We start from the raw sequence: 8,494 nt of genomic DNA, 5'->3' as shown, positions 1-8,494 counted from the left end.
CAAAGTGAAAGTCAGCTTTACTGTCAATTCTTCAAATGTAGCAGACATACACAGGAACTGAAATGACATTTCGTAACTTTCCCACAGTGAAGACAAGACATTTCTAACACTAAAGTAAACTGTAAAGTGCACAGGCTCAACAAATAGAGACAAACTATTCTAACATTAAAGTGGACAATAAATAAAGTGCACAGTAGATGAAGACATTTACTGATACTAAAATAAACAATAAGAGAATAACAGTTCACAGTGTAAACCTAAGAAGTAGCAGCAAAGTTATTTATGAATTTTATTTTCAACATTTCAACTGTTTTATACAACTATTGTTTTGGGAAAATCTGCTTTTATGTAATGAATGTGATTTTTTAAAAACACATACCGGCACACACACACACACACACACACACATATTTATATATATATATATATATATTCAAGAGATTCTACCAGACTAACTGAATTTCCCCTCGAGGATGAATAAAGTAATTTTGATTTGATTGATTGATTTGATATATTAGATGTATTGTGGAAAATGAGGTCATAGCTTTCAGTCTACTTTACCAAACTCAAAAAGAGTTTTTTGGCATTGAATTTTAACTTTATTCTCGACATTTCAGCTTTTTTTTTTAATCAAAGTGCATAACGAACAGTTTTCCCTCCTGTCATTATTTCTTCTCCTAATCCTCTTCTGCAGAAAATTACACATTCAGCATTTAAAAAAAAAAAAGTTCTACTACTTGTTTTAATACTGTTTAAAATGTGTGATAATTTGTTGAAGGGAAAGAGCCAGAAAGCAGTTCAGTGACCTTTCCCATGTTTAATACATTTAAAAAAAATGCAGTTTCTGTTGTTTAAGCACATTGAGTGTGAAATTTTCATATCTTGTCAGTCATAAAAATCACAATGGTGAGATTTCTGCAGCCACACCAGAGAGCTGCATGTTGAAATAGTCATGTTGAGGCTGCTGAGAGATTAGAAGAATGTTACATAACACAGATAATGAGATTCAGCTTGCATTCCATGGAAAATTGAAGAAAATTACTCGGTAAAGCTTACATAAATGTATAATGTTGCATAAGCAAATGTCAAAATCAATCCTGTTTATGAAGTAATGCATTAAAAAAAGGAATTGACAGTGGTCTGTGGACACACCGGCTTCAACAAAGCTGCTAATGAAAAGAACTCTACACACAAAACCATCAATTGCAATTAGTTCTGAACGAGTCACGGGAAGCAAACAGCACAGTGTGTACATGCTGTTCCCCGTCTGATTCAATTTACCAGGGAACATGTGAGTGTCACTCAGAGGACAAACAGAAAAATACAGGAAGATGATAACAGGAAGCTGTGAGTGCTCCGCTGCAGTTATTTCAGTCTGAAAATGGCCAAAATGCTCTGTCTGTACCTGATGCTTTGATTGGACTCGACCCAACTCCAGTGTACCTCGGGGAGAGAGTCACTTTAAACTGCATGTCTCTTCAATGCAGAATACAGAATAATATCTAACAAAACCAATGTTTCAGCTGTGGCTGATACAGCCACTCTGCTGCTGCTTTGTAACTGTTGTGTTAGTCTGAGATACGTATCTAAAAGTCTTAAGATTAAGATTTCCTTTATTAGTCCCACAATGGGGAAATTTCCAGAGTTACAGCAGGAAAGTGGATAGCAAAAAAAAACCCAATAAATAGTAAAAAGCAGTATAAACTAGAAATATAACAAAGGTATGTGCAAATAAACAAGTAAAAACTATTTTTAAAAATATTAACAATTTATAATTTAAACAAGTAGAAATATAAAACGTATTAACAATTAAAACAAAACAAAATAAAGACTTTAGGAACATTATATCAATGTAGACAAAGTCAGCAGTTGGATACAGACCATTGCACTGAGAATATTGTACATTAAATTAGATTTAAAAGTAGTGTTCATAGTGCAGTGTCAGTGTCTGGATTGTGTGATCTACTGGCTAGTGATTGTAAAGTCTGACTGCAGCAGGAAGGAAGGACCGTCGTTATCACGCCTGTGTGTTCATAACATCATCCAGAGGTGCACACAGCTCCAGGATCTGCGTCTGGATAACTGCTCTTACAGAATATAAAATATACAAAAACTGCTGAAAAAACAACAACATGACATCAATTTGTAATGTAGTTTGATTTATCAGGGCTACGCTAAGCAGGAGCCTCTCAATGCTGAGAGGCTTTTAAAGCACAGTATCGCACACATTTCTGTTCGGGTTGCAAAAGTTTCATGTCCTACAAACACATGAATGATGCAAATGTTGCGTATTCCGTAATTCGCATTACACAGTGTGAATTTGTGCCACTTAGAGGCAGTGGTCGAATGTAACTAAGTACATTTACTCAAGCACTGTACTCAATTATCATTTTGAGGTACTTGCACTTCTATTGAGTATTTCCATTTTCTGTAACTTTATACTTCTACACATTTTGATGATTTTGATTCATACATTTTGAAGCAAATATTGTACTTTTTACTCCACTACATTTAGCTAACAGCTTTACGTTTTGGGTCAAGATTTAACATAAAAAACATGATACGTTTAAAGTGATTAGACATTTGTTTTTGAATGTTACCTCATAACAGTATATATGGTAGTCAAATGAGCCATTTTAACTATTAAAACACTGCTTACATAAATGCATCTATACAAATAATCGAATAATCTATTTAAAATATATAAAACTATCTGAGTGGGTTCATTCTGCATAACAAGTACTTTTACTTTTGATACCTTAGGTACTTTTTGATGCTGATACTTTTGTACTTTTACTTCAGTAAGTTTTGAATGCAGGACTTTTACTTGTAGTGGAGTAATTTCACAGTGCGGTAGGCCTATTAGTACTTTTACTTAAGGGATCTAAATACTTTTTCCACCACTGGATCCAGCTTTGTAAAATTGTAGTCAAATCAAGCAAGATGTTACGCATTGAACAGTTCAATTCTTCGTTGAAGAGTGTGGTTTGAGGAAAAACAGATATTTACACATGCACCCACACATACTGCAGGCACTGTTTTTGGTACTCCATTAATATGTGTGAAAACTTTATAAAAAGGCTCCTTAATGACTGAAAATCCTTAAATAAGACAACTTCTGAATACTTTTTCCACCACTGGCTTTTACGGCACGATATAGCACACATTTCTTGTTTGAGTTGCAAAAGTTTGATGTCATGCGACTATGTGAATGTATTTCCGTATTTCGCATCACACATCGTAAATTTGTGCCTCTTCGTGTGGTGGCATTGGTTTTGTGAGAGGTTAGAAGGACCTTCAGCAGCTGGTTAGCTTAACTTAGCTTAGCATAAACCCTGAAATAGGAGAAAAAGGTTTAATGTGCTTGCATAACTATTTGCCAGGTGCAGAAAGACCTTTTTACACTTGCATTCTAATATACACTTTTATTCCTCCCCTGTTTTTTAATGCTAAGCTAAGCTAACAAGCAACTGTGTTAACCGGTGTTGGCTTCAAGCTTAGCATGCAGAGATAAGAGTGTATCCTGATCTTCTCATTAAACTCTCAGCAAGAAAGTGTAATAAGTGTATTTCCTTATTTCCCAAAGTGTCTCATTATTCCTTTAATGTGGAGTTGTCTTCTTTGTGAGCTCTCCAAAGCTACTGGCTGCTTCTTCCATGCTGCGTCTGAGACGACCAGAGGGGAGAGAGAGCTCAGGGTAACAGCAGGGTGTTCAGTCCCCAGCATCGATTATAGACCCCAGAGAGCACCGGTTGCTAAGGCTAATCTTGGCCTTTAAGCCACGGGTCACTAAGTGTTCATTCACAAGCGATTCAGCCTTCTGTGGAAAAATCAGAGTGGATGCTGCTGTGCTGACAGGCTTTCGTTCTGCAGAGCCAGTGGAGATATCGCATTAGGAGACCACACACATGCAGCATGACACACTGACTAGTCGGGGATGGAACTTGTGTAAAGCAACACCAGCAGCCATTTGAGGACACGAAGCCAAACGCATCACTGCGAGGGGAGATTAATGAAAATCTGTGCTCCTGTTGAGATGTGATGGTGTCAGTGAGACTCGACTCACACACTCTAAATAAAGTTATTCCAACATCGAAACGCTGTCTGGCTATCTCTGTGGAAACACACATGGATAAAGGCTTCTTTGATAAATGCTCACAGTTTGTTGAGTCTATTTCAGTTCAATAACTCTTCTTGAGGCTGTTCCTCTGTGGTGAATGTTCCCAGAAACCTTTTATTTTTGTTTTTTAGTGAAAAAAAATACAGATTGGATGTGTCATGCCTATTAATATTTTTTAAAAAGGGAGACACTACATTTATTCGTAGTTTTATCCTGAAGACAGAAAGAAAAGGTCAACAGCATACTGTTTATGTAAACTATTATGCTGTTTACAGTTATTTTAATTGGACACATGTCCGTATTCTTATTTGACAAAAACGATTTTCCAAAATACGTCAATAAAAGTTGAATTTTCTCATCTGCTGCCTCTTAAAGCTGCTATAATTAATAATTTTACATCTGAATGGATTAAATAAAGACATTAAAGGGGTGATCTGACTGTTGTCAGTGGTGGAATGTAACTAAGTACATTTACTCAAGTACTGTACTTACCGGTAAGTATAATTTGGAGGTACTTGTACTTTCCTTTAGGGCTCATTTAACTACTTAATACACTGTTATGTGGTTTAATGTATAAACCTGTGTAATCATTTTAAAATATAAATTCATGCTAAATCTCAACTTGAAAAGTAACTAGTGGAGTAAAAAGTACAATATTTGCCTCAAAATGTAGTGGAGTAGAAGTAACAAGTTACATAAAATAGAAATACTCAAGTAATGTATATGTACCTCAAAATTATACTTAAGTGCAGTACTCAAGTAAATGTACTTATTGACTTTCAACCACTGAGTAATACACATTGTGTTTGTACACCTGTCTCAAGCCAGATTTAGCAGTCAGGTAAACTAAAATATATTTTCTCTAATAATAGGGTAGTCGTGAGATGGATACATTTCACCAGAAAGTGTTACCTTTAATGAATGTTGCATCAGTGATTTTAATGTAAACTGCATTTTCTCTGTCTCTAGTTGTGATGTTCAAGTGGGTTTATAGTATCATGTTTTGGGAAAAGTGGAAATGAATTGATTTCAGGGTTTCTGCAGTATGTGTTTTTAGTCGTACACTGAACTCTATGTACCTATCTGACATGCTGCTGTGATCCTTTCATGATGTCTGCCAGGTTCCTGCAGTTCGCACCTTATCTTCACATCACAGTTTGCGCCAGTGGTGACCACTGACTGTAACATCAAAGCAAATAAACAGGTCACTGTAGTTCCCATACTCCACATTACTCTGGTTCAATCACCTTTTCTTATTACTTTCTGAGCTGTAAATACACGGAACCTGTACAGAATTATATACATGCAGCCAGGGATGTTTTCTTTAAATCTCACACCCAAGTCATGTTTTTAATGGCAGCGTGAACCCAAACTGATTAATGAGATCTTTTCTCAGATAGAAAACCTGCACATTTAGTGTATTAAGGCTCCAGCCTTTAGGGTGGGCTTGTAAAAGTTTATTTTTCCCTCATGCCTTTTTTTTTTTGCTCTTTCTTGCCTCATACTTTCTCTCTCTACTCCACATTCTCCACATTGAAGCAATATTGCAATACCTTTCTTGTTGTAACATAGCCCTGAGATATAGATTACATACAACCAGAATAAATGCCAGTATAATTAAGGTGTTTTTTCAGCAGCTGGGCTATATGTGATGTGTTTCCATCCTCTCCTGTGTCCTGGCGGAAGAATGTGATCTCTCAATCCACCCGAATCTCCTGTGGCAGACTGTGAACTGTGTGCGAACTGTTTGACCTGGACGAGTATCATCTGCTCTCACAGGTCTCGTAGGACACGGATCAAGTATGAACCTTCAAGTAAAGTTCCTAAATCCAAGCAAAAGTTGGAGATTACATGTACACAACAGACTCAAAGCATGTGTTGTAAACCATACCTGTTGTAAAGATAAAATTAGTTATGTCACCCCAACATTAGGGAATAGTTTTGCAGTTAAGGTAATATCTATCAAAACTGCTTTCAAGCTTTCAATGAGATACCTCAGAATGTATTTATTTTGAAGATCATGCATTTTATTGTGCACTCATCAAAATGTTGTATGTTAATTCATTTTAAGAATGCCTTATACAGGTACATCTCAATAAATTAGAATTTCATATAAAGTTTATTTATGTCAGTAATTCAATTAAAAAATAACACATTATATAGATCCATTACACACAGAATGAAACATTTCATGTCTTAATATATTTAATTTTTTCTAATTAAAATGATTATGGCTTACATTTGATGATGACCTAAAATTCAGTGTCTTAAAAAAATTTAATATTACAAAAGACCAATTTTAAAAAGTATGTTTAATATAGAAATGTTGCCCTCTGAAAAGTATGTCCATCTATATGACTCAATACTTGGTTGGAGCTATTTGACTTCAACTACTGGAAATGGACTTTTCCATCATAATCTAATTTATTGAGATGCACCTGTAGGTGTTTTTGCAGATTCATATTTGAATAAATGGATTAATCAGTACACGTGGATATAGTAGTGAACAAAGTTGATTACAATTTACAGAGTACAGATGTTATTATGTTTCCTCCCTCTTGTCTCTCGTCCTTGTTACCGCACCTCGGAGCAAACTGATCCGAGACAGCGAACACTGCCTAGTCCTGGAAATCTGTCACCTGCAGGTGTCAAATGCAAGGGCCCAGACAGCAGGGCCCTCCCTACGACATAGCCGGTACCCAAATAACCCCTGATGATTTGTCTCATGTACGCTGCTGCCCTCTTTCACACCTTCCTGTCACTCCCGTGTGGAGCAGTTGTTTACCTCCAGCTCGGGTTACACTTGTGGTTGTGCCTTGGCGAGTCTTGTGAAACCAAAGCGATGACCTGGAATTCTATCCTTTGACCCCTGTGTGTAAAGTGTGACGAGGCTGCACTCACATGATTGCGTTCTTTCTTTCTTTCTTTTTAAAAATCCCTCAAACCATTTATTGGAAAGAAAGACATGCATGCAACATCTACAAAATAAAACCACACCTAGAATATTCATAACATTTCTAATACAGAAATCCTCCATTTAACTCTTTGGGGGAAAACACAGCTATATCATATTTCAGGCTATACTCCTCAAACTGGATTTCCCATCTCAGTGTATAGCCCGACCTTGAATGGTGGAAATGTGAGCTGTAGTTCACACCAGGCAAACACAGAGCGCACGTCGTTCAAAAACATGGTGGCCTCGGAGCAAAGGGTTATTTCGGTTACGTAAAAAGCCTGTTTACAGCCCCATAAACAACCTGCTGCATTAAGAGAGTGCACAGCAGCTGCAGATAACTGAGCAACACAAGACAACATTTTTTTAATCATTATGAGTACAACATGAAGAGTGATGACCATAGCACCTTGCAGTTACTTCACAGAGGAATAAAATTAGGCCTGTCGTTTTGTTGATATCAGTGTGTGCAGAAGCCATTCAGGACAGAGCGAGCTGAGCAAAACGGTTAAGGACACTAGGTCAAGCTTCCTCACTGCCAGACAGCATTGATGCAACAATAAATATTTGATTATTAACAACAGCCTGTTAAAGATTTGAGTTCAGCTTCAAGTAAATGTCACGTCACACTAAACAATAAGTTAATGGGCTGTGCCTCCCAATCCACAACACCGGACCGCAGCCTGCAAGCTGCACAAGTTGCATTTTTTTGGTTTTTGGTTGGTTGAGGTTTTCAGTCGCTGGGATCCAATTCCTCAAAGTGCTAGTTGTTTTCCATGGCTTCATTCTTTTTCAGATTTCCATGAATCTTATGAACCTCACTAACTTCATGCTGACATGATTGTTATTTTGGTTTTCAGAAACAGCAGACTCAGCACACTGGGAACTGCAAACTGCAAGCCTGATGATAGTTTGCTGAAAGTTAATGGATCCACAATGCTGATGAATGGAATAGTGAATATAGAAATTGCTTGTTGACCAATTTTAGGGTGAGTATATTGATATTATATTATATAGTTATATATATATATTATAGTATATTGATTGTCAGGACTGTCCTTCCCTCAGAAAACGACCCCATCAGTTGTGCAGCAGCTTATTATGACCCATATTAAGTTTATTGTTAGGCAGTGTTCTCTCGTGGACGTAGTAATTATGATGAAAGTCAAGCTGGAAGGGAGGTTAAGGAGTATAAAGAACAACAAGGCTCGTTTTAGGGGGGCAGGCAAATGGGCCAAACGACCACAGGATTCACCCAGAAGATGCTGTTTGAGTCCCAGTGAAACCCAAAGCCAGTGATCTTATTTTTACATTGAGCTCTACTTCACCAACGCAACTAGCTTCGGACAGCCTGCATGTTCCAATTCAGTAAGCTTCGCCTCCAGCACAACTTATATGCTGCACTTATTACATACAACATT

Source organism: Centropristis striata, chromosome 11 (assembly GCF_030273125.1).
Source record: "Centropristis striata isolate RG_2023a ecotype Rhode Island chromosome 11, C.striata_1.0, whole genome shotgun sequence".
Lineage (NCBI taxonomy): Eukaryota > Metazoa > Chordata > Actinopteri > Perciformes > Serranidae > Centropristis > Centropristis striata.
This window is presented reverse-complemented; position numbering follows the sequence as displayed.